Source organism: Podarcis muralis, chromosome 9 (genome assembly GCF_964188315.1).
Source record: "Podarcis muralis chromosome 9, rPodMur119.hap1.1, whole genome shotgun sequence".
NCBI lineage: Eukaryota > Metazoa > Chordata > Lepidosauria > Squamata > Lacertidae > Podarcis > Podarcis muralis.
The window spans coordinates 65,106,513-65,128,334 of record NC_135663.1 but is presented as its reverse complement, the minus strand read 5'-3'; positions in this window follow the sequence as shown (position 1 = coordinate 65,128,334).

The window sequence follows — 21,822 nt, the reverse complement described above, 5'->3', positions numbered from 1 at the left end:
CCAATGCATTATATGACATAAGGGGGAAAGAAGGTTATCGCAGAGATATAACATGTGGTAAAAGAACATTGGTCAAAGCACACCAGTCAGGGCTGATCTGGAAGACTGATATTTTATCCCTCATTGTGTTCATCGACACCAAAATTAACATGCACAACGGTGCAGGATTGCACCTACTGGCCTGGCCTGGTCTCAGCAAGTTGTTCTGAAACTAAGAGCTGTTCAACAGTGGAACAGACTCCTGTAAGAGGTAGTGGATTCCCCTTCCTTGGAGGTTTTTAAACAGAACTCTACATTTCTATAATTCTATGTATTTGAATCCCCTTCATGGATCACTGCCTTCTCATGGCGAAGGGTCTTGAATAACTCCAAGAAGCTCTGAGCTATGCTGTGCAGGGCCACCCAAGATGGACAGGTCATAGCCGAGAGTTTAGACTAAATGTGATCCACCTGGAGAAGGAACTGGCAAACCACTCCAGTATTTTGCCAAGAAAACTCCATGGACATCAAAAAGGAGAAGCTCTGAGAAGAAAGTGAGAGTTTCCAAGGCACGCTCTGGCTCATGGGGTCACGGAGAGTCGAACACGACTAAGACGACTAAACAACAACAACAATGTATTTGAATAGAGCCTAGGCTCTCCACTCTTAAATAAACTTTATATTTCTTTTTAAGTTCAGATGAGTGTGTAAGCATTTGAGCTGAATCACTCCGCCTGAGCAGTGTGTAGGGAGGTCCTGGGCTGCTGAGATGACAAGACACACACACACACACACCCCGCCCCAGGCTGATGTGGTCCAAAGGAAAGCAGAGCAATATGTTTGGCAAGAGTTGTTGGAAGGAGATGTACAAGGTGACACACAACTGTCTTAGTAAACTACGTATTTTATCACTGAGCAGTAAGGGCCTCTTTAGAAATCAATATTGTTAGTATATGGGCAGATCTCTGGAGTGCTGATTGCATGAGCTTTGGAATAGGGCATTTCCTGGGTACAAGGTTAGAGCCTTGATTCTAAATCCATCACTCCTTTAAATGTGCAGGCTCTTGCCCCTGATGTACACACCTCTAGTGTGATGGAAGAAGGGATTTTTAAAGCACCCTGGGGTCAAATTGCAGGAAATTACTGATACAGGCCTGTGATATACCCTTCAACATTTCTCCAGTTAAAATTATCCCATAATGATAATTTTACTATTTATATCCTGCCCATCTGACCGAGTTGCCCCAGCTTTGTTGTTGTTGTTGTTTAGTCGTGTCCGACTCTTCGTGACCCAAGGACCAGAGCACGCCAGGCACTCCTGTCTTCGCACTCTGGGCAGCTTCCAACATACATAAAAATATTTTTTTAAATTTTAAAAACATTTTTTTTAAAAAAAACTTCCTGTAATGCGTATGGGTTGCTCGTGCGTAAACTGCCGCCTCTCCAGGCTAAATTGCCTTGTTAAACCTTTCTGACTGCACAGCCCTTCTCATCGTGGCTGCCTCAGTCGCTAGCAGAATCCGTCAGTGGGCGTTTCTTAAACCTCTTCCAACATAAAAGTTGTTTGACGCCCAGTCTCCTCCTCCTCTCACTGCGCGGGAGTCTTCTGCGCAGGGAGGGCGTGGGTAGCAGAGCACCTGTGCTCTCCTCACTGATGTCCAGTGAAGAGTCCTGGAGCCCTCTTGCCAATTCCCCCATCTGACCCCCTTTATCCCTGGTGTTGCGCTGATTTGCTTCCCCCTCTACTGAGCTGCTTCTCCCCCTGCTGGTCCCTTCTCCAGCATCGTCTGGGAGCCTTCCCTTCGTCTCTCGCTCCGATGTCAGTTCCCTGACACTTCCCTATACAGGATTATATTCAGATGGCTCGTGGGTTGGATAACTTCATACCCTCCAACATTTCTCCAGTGAAAATAGGGACATCCTAAGGAAAAGCGGGACATTCCAGGATCAAATGAGAAACCGGGATGGCTTCTCTAAATCAGGGATGTACTTGGAAAATAGGGGCACTTGGAGGGGCTGCTATGACCATGAGACTCAATAAGTACAGCATAACTTATTTTTAGATTGCAAACTACATCACTAGTACGCAGTTGAATGCATGCAGCTGTTCCACTACACAGATAGAGCTTTGCTTCCACATTCATTTTATTAATCACAGTAGTGATCTCTAACACCGGCATGAATAAACCAATCCCTGCTCACACAGATCAGTAAGTTCACTCTGTAGAGCACGTTGCATCGTTCTAAACAATATTGAGGGATCATGCAAAACTTCTGTCCATTTGGGTATACTTGAGCAATATGGATTTAATTAAGTCTCCCTTTCTCTTTTACCAAGAGGAGATGTCAGAGCTCTTATTTACCTGGGGCCTGGAAACCCGAAGCAATTAAAATGCTTAAGGTCACTTCTTCAAGTGCAGAGGTTGTCAGAATGCGAAACAGGCCTGCTGTCATTACTTGTTTATGACTGTTCAGGCCAAAACACACGGTTGCCTTAATTAGTTTTTCCTTTTCCCCACAATGTTTGTGAAGTCAGCGTTGGCAGCGCCGGGGTACAGCATGTTCCTGTATATCTCAGATTACGGATCAACCTGTCCTCATTATCCTTTCATAGAAAAGAAGCCAATTTTATGTTATCTTGACGAATAGATGAGAGGTACCTGCTGCAAAATTGCATTTTCCTCCTTTCTGGTGTGTCTTGCGACCTCCTTTGGACTCCTGACTGTTGTGTAACAGGAGGAACAGTTTAATCTAGCTGTCTTGACTGGAAGTGTAGCCTGCCTTGAAGATACCCACTGATTCAATTTGAATATGAAGTAACACTTGAATGAGCTGCACGTTTCCTTCCTAGTTGCACAGCATCGAGAGTCGCTGATCACCTTATCACACCTCTCCAATCAACGTTCCTAAGGTGGTGAAACACCTGCAGTTTTGTGTATGTTTGTGGCTGGATTCAGATCCCGTTGTTTTTTTTTCCCTATCCAGAGAGTTGACAGCATTGTTCTTTGCCTCGGGTGGCTGCTGCTGCTGCTGCTGCTAAACCAGAAGCTAGAAGAGGCATACATGGCTCCCTATGCTAGATTCACTAGGGAGTTGTAAGCCGTTGCCCTTGAGAGCATATTCAAGATAATTTAACTTGCTTTAAAACATTTCTAGCAAATGCCTCAAATGTAAAGCCAGTGTGGTGCACCTAGGGCTCACCCATACTTCAGTTTGTCTCATGTTTTCTTCCATTTGCCCTGTGATTCCTAGGCACGGGTCCAAGAGGGTTTTCCCTCTTGTCTTACTGCTTTCCCCAGGAAAACCCGCTGTTTGCTGCTGAATCAGAACAAACGTCAATCCGCAGAAAGCCTGATCGATCTCTGTTCTGATTCAGTGGTAAACAATGTTGTTGTTCCTCTGCTTTCCCTGGGAAAGCCCAACAATATCCCTCAGAGCCTCTGGTAGCATGGGGAGAGCCGGGGGGGGGGGGAGCATAGCCCCTGGTGCATGATTTTGAGGGAGTGTGAATCAGGCACCCACACACAGGGATCCTAGTCCTGCCCAGCCTGCTGCTGGGGGGTCTCTGGGCCCTGGAGCCTTGGCCGGCCTGGCCTCCACACTCCCAGCCCCCTCACTGAATGGCCGCCTGGCCAGCATTTGAGGGATGTGCCTGCCAAGTGCTGCCTCTGCCAGCCAGGTTCCTCTCTGTGTGGGAAGGCAGGAGGTACCGTGTGGCCCCATGAGCCCTTCATGCCACATGCCCACCAGGGCTGGGCTGGCTTGGTGGGTTTTGTTCATCCTCTGCACCCTGCCCCTGGTCCCACCTGGTATGCATTTGTGCAGGCCCCAGGCACCAGCAAAGGCATTGCCTCAGACCCATGCCTAGGACAAACAGAAGGGCAGCAGAACAAGGTTGCCAACCCCTGGTGGGTGCCGCTAAAGGTGGCTGCCTCATCCTGCCTCATGGGTGGGTGAGCTCTGCCTCCTCTCAGTTGCTCCATTGGGACGGGCCTAAGGAGGGAAAGTAGCTGGTGAGGGAAGGGGAGAAAGAAAGAGATCCAAGAGAGTCAAGGGAAAGGAGGAAAGGGGTACAGAATGAACATGTGTTTGTGAATGGGTTCATGCGTGCATGTAAGTGAATGTGTCAATTGAGCATGAGTGTACTCAGTGGTAGAGCATCTGTTTAGCATGTAAAAGGTCCCAGGTTCAGTCACCAGCATCTCTAGGTAGGGCTGGGAATCTTTCTTCTTCTTTGGTGACCATTCGTAGCTGAGTAAGATTGTCTTCCATAAACACGGTTTTAACAGTGAGTCCGTAAGTGACTGCGGAGGCCAATTCTGGATCCAAACATCCTTCCACAGTGGGGATAGAGGTTTCCGGGCAGGAGTTGGTCATGGTGAGGGTTTGCCAAGTGTGCCTTCCTCTTAGAACATTTCTCCCTTTCGTTCTGAGTTCGTGCTATTTCAAAGCCCATGACACCTTTGGTAAAGGCTGTTCTCCAATTGGAGCACTCACAGGCCAGTGTTTCCCAGTTGTCGTTGTTGATACTACTTTTTTTAGATTTGCCTTGAGAGAGTCTTTAAACCTCTTTTGTTGACCACCAGCATTACACTTTCCATTTTTAAGTTCAGAATAGAGTAATTGCTTTGGAAGATGATAATCAGGCATCTACATAACATGACCAGTTCAACAAAGCTGATGTTGAAGAATCATTGCTTCAACACAGATGATATTTGCTTCTTCCAGTACACTGGCATTAGTTTGCCTGTCTTCCCAAGTGATGTGTAAAAATTTTCAGTGATGCCATTGATGGAATCATTTGAGTACAGTGGTACCTCAGGTTAAGAACTTAATTCGTTCCAGAGTTCCGTTCTTAACCTGAAACTGTTCTTAACTTGAAGCACCACTTTAGCTAATGGGGCCTCCTGCTGCCGCTGTGCCGCCGGAGCATGATTTCTGTTCTCATCCTGAAGCAAAGTTCTTAACCCGAGGTACTATTTCTGGGTTAGCAGAGTCTGTAACCTGAAGCGTCTGTAACCCGAGGTACCACTGTAGTTGGAGATGGCGTTTATAAGTCATCCACGTTTTACAAGCGTATAGTAAGGTTGGTAGTACAGTAGCTTTGTAAACAAGCATTTGTAAACAAACATCTCTAGGTACAGATTGGAATATCCTTTGTCTGAAACCCAAAACAGTTGCTGCCAAAGGCTCCTATTTTCTCTCTGCGCATAGAAAAAGAGCGCGGAGTGACTCTAGCCAACTTGCCAACTTTTGAAGGCTCCCAACAGATGAGCTTCAAGTCCTCAGGTTGGGGGAAGGTGCAAACATGTTGCTTCAGTCACATGTTGGTATTAAGATATTCCCTGTAAGACTTCAAAGGAGGACATATCTTGGAATGGTTTCCCTCTACTGTTTCCTTCTGTTGTCTTCCTTTTGCTTTCCTTCTTATAAACCAGATTGTTGTGAGTTGTGGAGAGCAAGAATGCATAAGGGATGATGCAGAGGCTTCCTATGGGTCAACTGGGTCAATTTTTGGTAAGATATTAAAATCAATGAAAGGTTGCACATTTTTAAAGAAAATACCTTTAAATGTTGGGTCATTTATGTGCCATAATCTGGACACTTTGAGAAGCTTCCAATGTGTTTATCGTTCCCTAACAGTGATTGTTTGATGGCTATAAACACAGAATTAATGCAGGCAATATCTAGATGAAGAGCAGTAATTTAGTTACATAATGCATTGCATCAAGAAGCGTTAATTACATTTATACACTATTTGGAGGTACGAGAGTCACAGTAATTTTGTCAAATAGCTGTTCCCAGAAGGAGGCCACTGTGGAAAATTATTAGTCTGTAAAGGGAAACTAGCCATTGTGAATGGCATACTTAACTTCCTTTATTGTCGCTGGTCCACTGAACTTCATTTGGCATTAGTATTGATCCCCCATTGGCTCAGTTACAGGCAGGTTAATTTATGGAACATTGGAGGTGGGCAGGATCCACAATAAATGCTACTGAACCATCTGTTCTCCCTTCTGGAAGTCATCTCTCTGGGTCTTGACTCTACTAGAAACAATTTTCATTTAGAATAATTTCCATTGTGATTTACAGTAACAGACGCCGGCGACACCTCTCTGTGAAGAAGTTAATGGGAGCACATAAGACCATGGCGAATGCAACATTTCTACTTTAATTTTGTCTACCTTTCATGTAATTAGTAGCAGCAATCAACTTCCATCATCCAATATGCTGGTCCTGCATGCTTTTATCACTCAGTGTGCTTTTATTAGTTGATGCACAACATCTCAACATCCGTTTCCCCTCATTTTCTTCATACATATTGCAAGGGGAGGGAGGCATCAGAATGGGGGTGAAGCAAGGGCACAGAAGGGTCCAAAGAACAGGAGGTGATGGTGGCTTCATAATTGCTTGGAAGACGAAAAGGGGTTGCAGTGCATGGAAGGAGGAAGATGCAGGAGGCTAGCATGAGCTTGGTTTGTGTGCAAGGGGGTTGCACAAAAGGAGAAGGAGTCATAGGGGTGAATTTAGAAGAATTTAGAATTTATTATTTATACCCTGCCCATCTGGCTCAGTTTCCCCAGCCACTCTGGGCGGCTTCCAACAAAGTATTAAAATACAGTAGTCTGTTAAACATTAAAAGCTTCCCTAAACAGGGCTGCCTTCAGATATCTTCTAAAAGTCTGGTAGTTGTTCTTCTCTTTGACATCTGGTGGGAGGGCATTCCACAGGGCGGGTGCCACTACCGAGAAGGCCCTCTGCCTGGTTCCCTGTAGCTTGGCTTCTCGCAGTGAGGGAACCACCAGAAGGCCCTCGGCGCTGGACCTCAGTGTCCAGGCAGAATGATGGGAGTGGAGACACTCCTTCAGGTATACTGGACTGAGGCCGTTTAGGGTGAAGGGGCAAAGCAGGGCTACAGAGAAGAACAGAGAAGTATCTTTATAAATGGGGTTGGAAAAATGAAAAGGGAGCTTAGTACCTGCATGGGGTGGGAAGGGGACGCTCTAGGGAGTTATTGTGCAGGGAATGGCAGGGGGTTGAGAACAAAAAGAAGAAGAGTTTGGATTTGATATCCCACTTTATCACTACCCTACAGAGTCTCAAAGCGTCTAACAATCTCCTTTCCCTTCCTCCCCCACAACAAACACTCTGTGAGGTGAGTGAGGCTGAGAGACTTCAGAGAAGCGTGACTAGCCCAAGGTCACCCAGCAGCTGCATGTGGAGGAGCGGAGACGCGAACCCGGTTCCCCCGATTACAAGACTACTGCTCTTAGCCACTACACCACACTGGCTCTTGAGAAGCAGATTGAGCAGGGCACAGTCCCTAGCAGACCCACTGATACCAATAGACATATGTGAGCCATGTATGTTAATGTCAGTGGGTTTACTCTCCCTAGGACTAACATCGTACAACCCTTGATTCCTATGTGATTTCCACTGTGTGCGATGAGGACTGGCAGTAGACCTGCGGCAACCAAACGGGGATCGCGTGGGTGTATTGATTGTGGGAATGCTCACCTCCACATGGGTAGGTGTGTGTAGACCGGGGTTGAGGAAGCCATGTTGCTGGAATACAGATCTCATCATTTCTTACTATTGGCCATATCAGCTGGCGTTTATGGGAGTTGGAGTCAAACATCTTGTAAATCATGGGCTCCCAATCTCTAGCATGGATTCCTACATGGGTAACATGTCCTGTAAAGTACAAGTTACATGATTCCTGGCAGGAAATGATGCTCGATTCATAATTTCCATTTAAAGGTGGGTGGGTGGGAGCTATTCCATAGTGAGGCCTATTGCAACTGGCAAAAGTTTAACCTCTGGGGTGCCCTTCAGTTTCATTGGGGTCTTCCTTCAGACTGCTGAGCAATGCAAACTTGCTTTGATCTTCGTAGGCTTTCTGACTCAGGCTCCAGGTTACAGTGACTGCTACTGCTGCTGCATAAAGGGTTTCAAAGCACAACTCCAAGAAGAGGAAATTAAACTTCTAGTCATTGCTCCCATGGAAACACATCACCTATAGTTCCCCTAACAAAAAATTATCAGAATGATCAACCCTCTCTACTGTACTCCTGGTGAGACAGGATGGACAGATCTTCCGAATTCGAAGCTGGCTCTTTATTGGCCAGTGATCCACATTTTATAGCACATGTCTCATTAACACTCCCACAGCCACAGATAGAACCAACAGTCCTCCAATCAATCCAGAAGGGGGAGGGGAATTGACAGTTAACGAAACACCATGGGACCGCCCTCCGCGCTTAGGGTGCGGTTGGTTGGGTTTTATCTTCTAGGGATACTTACCCTATCAAAACTTCACCTCTTCCCCATACCATTTTGACCCAGGTGTCCTGGCCCAGGGATGACTTGTTAGATTTTTCTTTTTTCTTTTTGTTCTGTTACGTGTTGCTCATTTATGGTCCTTTCCAGCTGGCTATTACATGTCAGTATGTTTACTTACATGTTTCTTCATGACACACAGGCTGGCTAAACCTTGTGATTTGCAGTCTTACACTGGTTACCCAAGTAAACGCTGCTGGCTAGCTAGAGGCATTTAAAAATGGTTTCCCCACCCCCACCCCTTTGTTAGAAGTGGGTCCTGAGACCCTCAAAATAAAATCTGAACAAAGTTGGCGAAGCAGCAAGGAGTTTATTGATTACAAAAATGTTCTTGCAAGAGCAGGTGTCCCAAAGCAGGCACACCCCAAATTAGTAAAACACAAGCTTATATCCCCTAGGCCCAAACGCAGGCTCCCTCCCTTGTTTCCCCATTGGCTGGGTACATGCAAGGGTTACAGCCTATCACGACTGCCTAATTAAAATACTAACATTTATCTGTAAAAGGTAAAGGTACCCCTGCCCGTACGGGCCAGTCTTGACAGACTCTAAGGTTGTGCGCCCATCCCACTCAAGAGGCCGGGGGCCAGCGCTGTCCGGAGACACTTCCGGGTCACGTGGCCAGCGTGACAAAGCTGCATCTGGCGAGCCAGCGCAGCACACGGAAACGCCGTTTACCTTCCCGCCAGTAAGCTGTCCCTATTTATCTACTTGCACTCGGAGGTGCTTTCGAACTGCTAGGTTGGCAGGCGCTGGGACCGAGCAACGGGAGCGCACCCCGCCACGGGGATTCGAACCGCCGACCTTTCGATCGGCAAGCCCTAGGCGCTGAGGCTTTTGCCCACAGCGCCACCCGCGTCCCCAACAACATTTATCTGTATTCATATGCAATTATTTGCTAAGAAAAGCAGAAATACTGGGAGATAAATGTGAATTGATCTAGCTGCTGACACTTGTCTACTTATCACACCCACGTCCTGACCACTATCAGGTGCCAGCAAGTTCTGTATCTGCTGAACATACAAATAAACTGTATCTCAACAGCAAACCCCCCTGTTTTGGGGTGTTCTAACCACAAGCCGTTCTAATGATAAGTTTTTAAGCAAGTCTGAGGTTACCTAGATGTTGCAACCTTTTGGCCTTTTGAAAAAGCTATCTAGCTGTTGAAACCATTTGGCCTTTTGAAGAAAAAAAGCAACATTTTTATTCCTTACACCCTTGAAATTTGGTTCTGCTTTGTTTCATGTATGGATGCCCACAAATACATAATTCTTCTTGTTTTCATCTGTAAGCTGCCTTGGGTCCCAACAGGGGAAAAGGTAGAGGAGTGCCAACACAGTAATATTCCTAATTTTAGTATTTGTACCCCACCCACCTGCCATAATTCTGTGGTAGAGATGTAAAATGACATATACTGTGTTCAGCTGCATTTTCCAATTTGAAACTCATTTTACAACTATTTTGGTTTATGGGGAGACAAGTTGGGTGATGGAGTGAGAGGATGCTGAAATGATACTGACACCAGGTTGCATATGCATATCGATGTGTGTTTCCACAGAGAAAAAAATATATATTCTTATTTATCCCATCTCATGGCTGTGTTCTGCATTTATGCTACTATTAGACCTTAAGATTGTTTCTATGCAATTCAGCTTAAAAGAAAAGACTCACTTTACTCTGTATCTAGGGTAGGCGACAGGAAAATGTTCCAATAACAGAAATAATGTGGCTTTTCATAAAGTACTGCATTAGCAGCAGTCCTTTCATCAGAATCGAAGGATGGACTCCTTAACTTTTACAATATTGGATAAAAAGTATAGTTTCAAAAGAGTCTATATAGATTCTCTACTCTGCTTTCAATGACATCACTTAACCTTAGCTGAGAGACGGAAGTGACTGCACTATTACCACCTCATTAGGCTCACCGTTTCAGTCTTTGATTGACCTTGCTATAAAATATTTCTCTTAATATCAGAACTAAATGGAGCCTTTTTTGCATTGGCCCCATTACCCCTGTGATTAGTTGAAGCACTCCTGTCTCAATGACTGTTTCTGATCTTGAGCACTTCTTTATTTCCAATTTCTCTTTTCCTCCCGGTTGCAGCTGCTGTTTATTATGGACTTTTCAATTCTTTGTAGAGAATCAGTAGCAAATTTGCTGAAAGCAAGTCATTAACCCAATAATAATAATAATAATAATAATAATAATAATAATAATAATAATAATAAATCAACAAGGAAGGAGACTGCCAGTGAGGGGAGGCAGTTGCCAAGGTGACAGGGGGCATGATGACACATGAGGAAAAAAATGTGTCCTTTTGAAATTTATATGTTGAGGGGGATGGCTGCAGAAGCTACTGTTAAGGGCCAAACCATCATGGTGGGCTGAAGGTTGATGGGGAGAGAGACATGAAGATGTCTGGGAACCAGTGCTGGGCTGTTGAAATGTGAATGCTGTGAAATTGCTCTCCATTGAAAGCCTCCAGTGTAAATATGTGTAAATAAAGTATATTTCAAAGACCTCATTTTCCCCAAAGGAGCATAGACTCTGGTTAAGTGACAATACCCCCTTGGAATCTTGTACACTACTTGGAAAAGATTGGGGAGGCCAGTAAAAATATAAAAAAGGTAAAGGATCCCTGAACGGTTAAGTCCAGTCAAAGGTGACTATGGGGTTGCAGCACTCATCTTGCTTTCAGGCTGAGGGAGCCAGCGTTTGTCCACAGACAGCTTTCCGAGTCATGTGGCCAGCAGGATTAAACCGCTTCTGGTGCAACGGGACACTGTGATGGAAACCAGAGCACACGGAAATGCTGTTTACCTTCCTGCCACAGTGGTACCTATTTATCTACTTGCACTGGCATGCTTTCAAACCGCTAGGTTGGTAGGAGCTGGGACAGAGCAATGGGAGCTCACCCCGTCATGGGGATTCGAACCGCCGATGACCTTCCGATCGGCATGCCCAAGAGGCTCAGTGGTTTAGAACACAGCACCACCACCAATATAAACACATGCCAGCCAAACTCACAGGCCCGAAATGAGATTGAGGTATTCATAAACTTCTCTTCAGATAAGAGGCAAATTCTTTCTTGTCTCTGATTAAACATGAACTGTAGGCAGCTCATAGGTGGGATTACTCGCTCGCATCTGAATCCACAAAGCCTCTCTGCCTCCCCCCCTTTTTTTACACTGTGAAATGCTGTGGAAATTGATGTTACATAGTGATAGTGCTGTGGAAATAGTATAATATATGGGCAGATGTGAGTTGCAGTTCCTATAGCTACAGAAAGCACAAATAAGCACTCTTTTTCTATGTCATTGTGTTATGCTTGCCAGCTGAATAAATAACTTTTAGTTGATTAATCTTCTGTCTTCTAACCAATTAATCAATGGATTAATCGATTAAATTAAAATAAATGTTTTTATTATGAAACTCAGTATTGCTGCCCGCTTCGAGGTATTGAAGAAAACATAAATGAATAAATGAAAGCTCCCACTTGTTGATGGAATGAAAAGCTATCGTTAATATTTTCCTTCTCAGTCCTTATTCCCTAAGGTTCCAGAATCAAAACAGCCTCGAAAAATAAAATAAAACAAACAAGTCTGTCAATAACTCCCATCCTCACCGTATAAAATTTACCTTGGCTGATTAAAATTGGTCCCCACTGATCAATCAGCTGAAGCTTTAGTTGATCTAGTGTTTATGCCAAGTAAAGCCTGCAGCATTACAGTATATTAGCTGTTTTGTCATATTATTCATTCAGTAAAGTCTCATCCTATCATGTAATATAAACTTAATGTTATACGATAACACCTTTCCTAATTGCCCTTTAAACTACTAATAATTATGGATGAATTAGTCCTTAAATTATTCTAAATTAAGTCAATGAACTCTTTTAAACTAATGGGGGAAAGGATAGTGTCATGCCACATCTGTCTATCTCTCTCACACAAATCCCAACATTTCTCTGATGAAAATAGGGACACCATATCCTGTTGTTGTTGTTGTTGTTGTTGTTGTTGTTGTTGTTGTTGTTGTTGTTGTTGTTGTTGTTGTTGTTGTTGTTGTTGTTGTTAGATTAAGGTAAAGGGACCCCTGACAATTAGGTCCAGTCGTGGCCGGCTCTGGGGTTGCGGCACTCATCTTGCTTTATTGGCTGAGGGAACCGGCGTACAGCTTCCGGGTCATGTGGCCAGCATGACTAAGCCGCTTCTGGTGAACCAGAGCAGCGCACGGAAATGCCATTTACCTTCCCGCCGGAGCGGTACCTAGTTATCTACTTGTACTTTGATGTGCTTTCAAACTGCTAGGTTGGCAGGAGCAGGGACCGAGCAACGGGAGCTCACCCCGTCATGGGGATTCGAACCGCCGACCTTCTGATCAGCAAGTCCTAGGCTCTGTGGTTTAACCCACAGTGCCACCTGCGTCCCTTTGTTGTTAGATAGAATGTCTCTATTATTAATAATAATAATCTATTTAAACTCCACCCACTCTAGGCAGCTTCCAACATATATTAAAACACAATAAAACATTAAACATTAAAAAACTTCCCAATACAAGGCTGCCTTCAGATGGCTCAGGGGTTGGATAGCTCAATATCAGGCTTCCTCAACCATGTCCCTCGAGATGTTTTGAGACTACAATTCCCATCATCCCTGACCATTGGTCCTGCTAGCTAGGGATCATGGGAGTTGTAGGCCAAAAACATCTGGAGGGCCAAGGTTGAGGAAGCCTGCTCTGTATCCTCCAACATTTCTCTGATGAAGATAGGGACATCCTAAGGAAAAGTGGGACATCCCAGGATCAAATCAGAAACTAGGACTGTTGCTGGAAAATAGGGACGGAGTAATCAACATGGAGTCCTCCATCATGCTGGACCATTGGCCATGTTGGCTGAGGTGGATAGGAAGCAGTGGCAGCTGATCTATTGCACCCAGTTGGGCACCAACTTGTCACCCCACCAAGGGACGCAGGTGGCGCTGTGGGTAAAACCTCAGTGCCTAGGACTTGCCAATCGCATGGTCGGCGGTTCGAATCCCCGCGGCGGGGTGTGCTCCCATCGTTCGGTCCCAGCGCCTGCCAACCTAGCAGTTCGAAAGCACCCCCGGGTGCAAGTAGATAAATAGGGATCACTTACTAGCGGGAAGGTAAACAGTGTTCCGTGTGCTGCGCTGGCTTGCCAGATGCAGCTTGTCACGCTGGCCACGTGACCCGGAAGTGTCTGCGGACAGCACTGGCTCCCGGCCTATAGAGTGAGATGAGCACACAACCCTAGAGTCTGGCAAGACTGGCCCATACGGGCAGGGGTACCTTTACCTTTACTTGTCACCCCACCGACTTCAGTCTGCCTTCAGCTAGTTCTGATCTGCTTGCCTTACTCCTTATATCAGTAGAAAGATAGTAGCTATCACCTTCCTCCTTTTTCAGTCTGTATTGCCGTTGTAGAATTCAGAAAGGAAAAAGGTGGGGGCAAAACTAGAATTTGTTTGCTCTTCCTGCCATTGGCTCTGCCTCCATGGTGATCTTTGTCACAGACCAACTCTTCCATCACCACTGATCCACAGCTGTGCAGACTGTGGTCATTCTTTATAGCAGCAGGGTCTGTTAGTGGTCCTCTGGTGTAATCCAGTATTCTTTCTCAGAGGAAAATGTGCAAGCTGCCTCTACTACGAGCACATGGGAATGGTTGTGTTTTACCAATAATATTTGTCTGCTTCATACATTTGATTCCACCCAACATTAACATGCAGAATAAGGCGTTTCAATATATTTTAAAATTGTGATTCGTCAGCAGCCCTGAATTATTCGGACAACAAATGTATGGTTTTCTGTGTTCTTTCCCAACATCTAACACTAAAACCACCTTTATTACATTATATTTTTCATTCTCCAATCCCCGAGTTTTAAACTAAGGATTTTTCCCCATCTGCAGACTGGAGATAAATTTCTTTGTCCATAATGTTTGTGCAAAGCAATGTTCTTATTACAGAGAAAAACAATATCACGCCATTGGATATCTCGTAGGTGAAATCTATGGCATGAAATATGAATGTCAGTAATGGAGGATTCTGGCATGGATTGCACTGGGCTGTAGTAGGCTTATATAACTTGACTCTTTAGGAAAGAGTTATGAAAAACAAACACCTTTATACTTTCTGATAGTGATCCTTGCTAAACTATCAACAAATGCCCAAACATTTGTATAGGCTCCAACCATCCTTATTTGCCAGGAAAAAAATCCCTATTGTCTGATTTCCTTTTCTGGTAAATAAGTATTCCTGTTTTGTCTCCATTTTTATTTTTATTTTTTGCCTTTGAGGGAGATATTGTTCCCTTCCTCCCCCCCCCCCCTTTTAGGTTGCTTGAGGATTTAGATTCCTGATTTGAGCTGACCTGATCTGCTCATTCTTAGATGTATGGATTGGAATGTAATGATCCTTATTACTTCTCCAAAATTTGCAATGCAGTTCTTGGATCAAAAAACATATGGAAGTGCATTTAACCCATCCCTGGACTGGGAAAGTGAAATATACTCTGAGTCGAGAGTGGATTTCATGCTCTTTATTCAGCTCATAGTGGTGAGGAGGAATGAATGTCCCCTCAAAGTATCTGCTTTATATACATTATTTACACAATGGGCTGCACGTGATTGGCTAATTCCAGAATTCTCCTGTAGGCCAATCAGGTTGTGGATTCACTTCCATCTGGAGCCGGATTGGGTGGCTTCTGCAGACCAATCATACTGCTGCATTGTTCTAGGACCAATCAGACTGCTGCATTCTGAATCCTATTGTTCTAGGACCAATCAGACTGCTGCATTTTGGATCCTATTGACTCAGTACATAACAGAAAGCCTTGCCACAGTAGTCCATGTGTTGGTTTCTTCAATACTGGATTACCTCTAATGCGCTCTATGCAATGCTTCCCTTGCACTTGATCTGGAAGGTGCAGTTAGTACAGAATGCTGCAGCATGACTGCTGACAGGGGTGAGATCTTGTCAGCATATAGCACCTGTGCTCAGAGATCTGCACTGGTTGCTCATTTGCTACCAGCCCAAGTTCAAGTCATTCCTATTAGCAAATAAAGCTCTTAACAACTTGGGAACAGTTTACCTACAGACCCTTCAAATATCCATATTTTCCAGGGGCAGACCTGGATTTACAGAAGCTGTCCCAGTTTCCGGTTTGATTCTAGAGTATCCCACTTTTCTTTAGGATGTCCATATTTTCATTTGAGAAATGTTGGAGGGTGTGCAGTTATGTCACACACACACACACACCCCAGGCCAAGAAGATAAGTACCATATTTTTTGCTCTATAAGACTCACTTTTTCCCTCCTAAAAAGTAAGGGGAAATGTGTGTGCATCTTATGGAGTGAATGCAAGCTGTGCAGCTATCACAGAAGCCAGAACAGCAAGAGGGATTGCTGCTTTCACTGCGCAGCAATCCCTCTTGCTGTTCTGGCTTCTGAGATTCATAATATTTTTTTTCTTGTTTTCCTCCTCCAAAAACTAGGTGCATCTTGTGGTCTGGTGCGTCTTATAGAGCGAAAAATACAGTAACTAGACAAACTTTAGAAGATATCTGAAGGCAGCCCTGTATAGGGAAGTTTTTAAATGTTTTAATATATGTCGGTTTGTGAACCTCCCTGAGACCTCTGGGTATAGGGCAGTGTATAAATTTAATAATAATAATAATAATAATAATAATAATAATAATAATAATAATAATAATAATAATAATAGGACATCCCTATTTTCATTGGAGAAATATTGAAAAGAATGTACATACAGTATGAGATTGCCTTACCCCACATGTGACCACTCAGCCACTGCAATCGGCAGAATTGGTGTCACATAATACCCAGTCCACATTTGTAAGACACCTTTGTGGGCTTTTTAAACAATCGAGTGGTGTATAAATTCTATGAAATAAATATAATTGAGTAATTCAAAATGCCCATTTTCATATAAAATACATTCAGACCTTCTTAAATCGAGATAACTTTTGATAACATGCTTTGTGTGATAAAATAAGTATTTGAAAACACGTTGTGAATTTTTGTGCAAATATTTTTAAACAGAGCAGACTTATGAATGAAAATATTCAGGACTGATGTGCACCAGATAGAGATTGATCCACTTGCCCCTATTGACACACAGATGCCCTAGACTTATAAGGAGATTTAGGCAGATTCATGGAGATTCACACATGCTAATAGTCTTGATTGCTACTACCTCCAGAATCAGAAGCAGCATATATCTCTTAATAGATATTTCTGGGAGAGACTATCATACACATCTGGTCATTCACTGCAAAAACAGAACACTAGACTAGGCAGTCCTGATCTAGCGTGCTGCTTCTTACGTTCTAGTTCTGTAAGCTGTAACCAATAAAAGCTGTGACCATTTTAAACCTAAATTTTCTTCCTGGAGGTAATCTGAACCTCTACAACTTCCCTTCTCCATTCTGGGGGCATGTCAGGCTTTGGGGAATCAGATCCCCCCCATGGTGGCAACCCAGAATCAGAGAAACGATAAAAGTTCTTACCAAGCAATTTATTCAATAATTCACAGAGAACGACAAAGGAATGCAACCTTCCGTAATACAGTGGTACCTCAGGTTAAGTATTTAATTCGTTCCGGAGGTCTGTTCTTAACCTGAAACTGTTCTTAACCTGAAGCACCACTTTAGCTAATGGGGCCTCCTGCTGCTTCCGTGCCGCTGGAGCACGATTTCTGTTCTCATCCTGAAGCAAAGTTCTTAACCTGAAGCACTATTTCTGGGTTAGTGGAGTCTGTAACCTGAAGCGTATGTAACCTGAAGCATATGATTCTATGATTCTATATGTAACCCGAGGTACCACTGTAATGGCGTTGCTCTAAGTAAAGTCCCAGCTCGCCTATGTCTCCCCTATTCAATGTCACTCCTGCGTTGGTTAACCTTAGCTTTCTGCTGCTGAGCTCACTGTTCTAATACCCCCCAATGCCCGCCCGGTCTGGGGGGAGGGTCAAGAATGCTTTCCAAGGACACTGAGTCTGTCAGCTGTCTCTCCCCTGGTGTGTCTTCTTCCTGCTGATCCTCTTCCAATATTTCCCAGCTTCTCCCCTCTGCAGCCTCTGAACTATGCCCTTCTGCAAACCACTGTTCTAAATCTATACTGTCCTCCTGTTCTCGGGAAGGTTCTGGAGAAGGAGGGGTGGTCCCCACCATTCCTCCTCAGTCCAGCCCCTGACATCTGGTGACCAACATTAATGGACAGTGCCAGTCTTCCAGCATTGGGATTGGCCACACTAGGGATCAGATTAGTGTAGCCTGCATGTAGGGCGGAAGCCATGTGTGCAATAGACATTATGATGACCTGATCCATGAGGCCCTCATGGGTTGCAAGGGTAGCTTCTGAAGCAGGAAGCCTGCTGTTAGTATGCAGCCTTCCTGCATAATTTGGAACCTTGGAATATCAGGGTTCTAAATTTGGAACCTTGGAATATCAGGGTTCTAAATTTGGAACCTTGGAATATCAAGGTTCTAAATCACGCTGGGAGTTGTGCTTTTTTTATCGTTAGGCTCTGCCCTTAGTTATGGATGTTTAAGACACATCTAAAACTTCTCCAGACACTGGAAATGGAATTGCAGACCAGGACATGGAACAACTTAACAAAATGCAGTAGCATGTTCAATATCTGATCAAGGAAGGGGCTCAGGCCATGTTGAGAGGGTCAGAGATTTGGTTTCCTGTTCCCAGGGTCCTGGGCTTTGCAGTTGTTCAGCATTTTGGCCTTTACAACCCTTTTCACAGAACCGTAACCTAAAGTAATTGCTAAAAGAAACTTCCCTATTTATATCAGTGGATTGTAAGTCCTGCATGATTAACTTTGATTACTTTAATGGTATTGTGCAGAGCTTAATGACCTCAGGATCTGATCTGTTTCTTTAAAATAGGCCACACACTAGTAAGTTTTAGTTTCCCTAAGGACAGGGATAATGTTTTTCCCTCTAGGTCCCTTCCCTGGCAATACCACATCTATTGTGTTCTTTTAATGCGGAAACTATAATAATGAGTGTCACTATATATACACAGTGGTAAATGTTAATATGCAGTGGTAAATGTTAATATGTTCTATCTATCATCTATCTATGTATCTATCTAATCTTCCCCTAATATAACACATTTATAATGCTGTGTTTTGACAAATGTAGCTGAGTCCATAATAAGCTGGCATAGTCAAGTGCCTATCAGTTTATTTATATTTATTCATTGCATTTGTAGGGCATCCTTCATCTCATTCATATATATATATTCTCATATATATATATATATATATATATATATATATATATAACCCCAAAATAAGATAGTGGTTTCTGTATATTGGGGTGGGGCTGCTAGCTTCATCAAAGTTTGTTAAAAGAAAAAAAAGCAGTATCAAATCCATGAATGGCCTGAGAAGGAACTGTAATAGAAAGCGTTGAAATGTTGAGGGCAGCTGAGGCACAAAATATTGAGGGTGTCAGTTGAGATGGGGGGGTGAAGGCAAAATGGAGGTGGGAGATAATTGGCTTTTCTGAATCCTCAACAGTTTATCATATGATGGAATGGCGGATTAGGCACAACTGTGTATGCACATCATAACGGGGGGGGGGGGGGTGATAGTCCAGTTAAAATAAAGAGAAAACAATAGAAAACAAAACAAAAGGTGCATAAAAAATGGAAAAATGAAACAAAACAACTCTCTAATTCTGTATATCCTTGTCTAAAACAAACATTTATGAATGAGATTATTATTCTAACGCATACACATTCTTTTAATGGGACGCGGGTGGCGCTGTGGGTTAAAGCCTCAGCGCCTAGGACTTGCCGATTGAAAGGTTGGCGGTTCGAATCCCAGCGGCGGGGTGCGCTCCCGTCGTTTGGTCCCAGCGCCTGCCAACCTAGCAGTTCGAAAGCACCTTCGGGTGCAAGTAGATAAATAGGGACCGCTTACCAGCGGGAAGGTAAACGGCGTTTCTGTGTTCTGCGCTGACTCACCAGATGCAGCTTGTGACGCTGGCCACGTGACCCGGAAGTGTCTGCGGATAGCGCTGGCTCCCGACCTATAGAGTGAGATGAGCGTACAACCCTAGAGTCTGGCAAGACTGGCCTGTACGGGCAGGGGTACCTTTACCTTTATATATTTTATAAATGCTTTCCAAATGTCATATTTGGCCTTATGGAGTCTATGTCTATAAGCTATACGTGCAGATGTCACAAGAGTTGTCATGTCTTCTATCCATTGATTAAAGGGGGACATTGATTTATCTTTGCAGTGGATATTGATCCACTTGTCAGACCATGATCTTGAGGTGGCCAGCCCACCTAGCCCCTTGTCAGTGGAGGGATCTTGTTTGATTCCATAGAGGAAGGTCTTTCCCTTGATGGCTTCAATTTGCTTCAATTTCTCCAAATCCAAGCCCCTGCCTCACACAGCGTAATACCTCCTTCCTTTTGGGGATGGGTGTATGTGTGAATACTCTCTAGAATGTATTCATGACTTAATTATATCTTTCTCTGAGTCATTATTTTTCTTTTTTCTTTTTTAATAAATGAATTTTATTAGTATTTTCCACACAACAACATGAAAGATATCAAAAAGTAACAATACACAACACACAAAAATCAACATTCGAAAAAAAACAAAAAAAACAGACAAATCCATATCTTACAAGTTAATATTATAAACACTAAAACAACAACAACAAGACATTGACTTCCACCAATCCCACACCGCCTCCTATATCTCTCATTGTGTCTTCCTGTTTTCCTGTTTTCTTTATCCTCTCTATCCTAACATCTAGATATAAATCCTTCTTTCATATCCTTTCACTTCACAAGGTTATTCCAGACTCAGCCAGATTTCTGCCCTCAAACCTTGACTTTTGAGGTATTCATTTAGGCACTCCCATTCTTTTTTTTACTTCACTTTTTGGTTTTTGTCTTATTATATCTGTCAATTTGGTTAATTCTCAGTATTCTGAGAGCTTACATAGCCACTCTCCCCTAGTGGGTAACTGATTCCCTTTCCAGTACTTAGCCATTATTTTTCAGTTACAGCTGGTTAACCTTGTTGAACTTTAATTCTTAACAAAATACTAGCCAGAGATCAGTCAGATTGGTAGCTTGATCACTGATTATTGCTCCCTTGTGGAAAGGGTGATGGGTTTAGGGTACGTTGTCTATGTCTATTGAAGGAGGTGAGACATTGCCTTTGACAACAATGAGCAAGGGAGCCTTTGAAAATAAAATGCGTCTAGCAAGACAGAAAGTCCTTAAGGTGTGGATCTATTGAAGATGAAGGAGATAAAAGAGATGGATCACAGGAAAAAAAAAAGATTTCAATATGATATCTGTTTAATGCTTATAATACATATTGTTTGTTTGCAGCAATCTATGAAGCAACTGTGGTGATATCACCCCTTGAAGACTGGTTTATAGGAATGGGTTTAAACTTGAGAAATAATGAGCTTAAATACAACTGTCTCCCATTAAGGCTTCAAGGCTAGTGTCACAAGATAATTGGGTGGAAGAGGTGAACACCCATGGGCTAAGTTCCCATAAAACCTGGGTTAGTGGGAGCTCTCGGCAGCTAGCCAAGCCGAGGTCAGCATCTGTTTTGGCTTTTCATAGCATCTTGTTCCAATCTCAACCTGCTGAGATTTAAGTGTAAGCATTTCTGTTAATTAGCAGGATAAGTTAGTGTTTTTTTGTTTTCTTACCTTCTGAGCCATTTTAATCTGTGTAATTATTTGGAGTTTTTCTCTCTTCCAGAGTTTTGTTTTAGTAAAGTCTGTATGATTTTATGAAATTTGGTCTGGTCTGAGTTCCTGAACCCTTTAATTTTAACCATGCTTTTTGGAGCAAGGGTCACCCACCACAGCAACACACGTAATTTTGCAAAAGCTGTATCATAGCAAAGTTCAGTTAAAATAAAATGAATGGCCAAGTGGTGTGGAGATGCATTTCTCAATTATTATTTTTAATGGTATGGAATAACAATAGGTATGGGGGAGAAATTCAATTTTGTTCACATTTAAAGGTGATCTTACCTAAGCTGCTCTTTCCAAAACAGTGGACAAATAGAAACCTAGTCATCCTTCAAAAATTCAAACTTCTCTGAATTTTGCAATGCAGTTCTCCAGCCAGGTAATTTAAACAAAAAGCATATGCTAGGGTGAAGTGCTCGTTGACAGGCATATATAAGTGAAATAACACAAAACACCTGCACTGCCTTAAGGAAAACTGCTTTGCAAATTATTATTTTTTTAAAAATGTGTATATTAGGCAAAATTGCATTAGAAAATGTGCATATCTGAAGAAGAGTGCAGTGGTGAATTTGCATACTGATGTGGAAATGTGGAGAACTAAATTGAAGATTGGGAAAATGTGGAGAACTAAATTGAAGATTGGGAAAAATGAGAAGTTGAGAGAATCCAGAATTGAAAGATTTGGCTTTTCCCAGACATCATT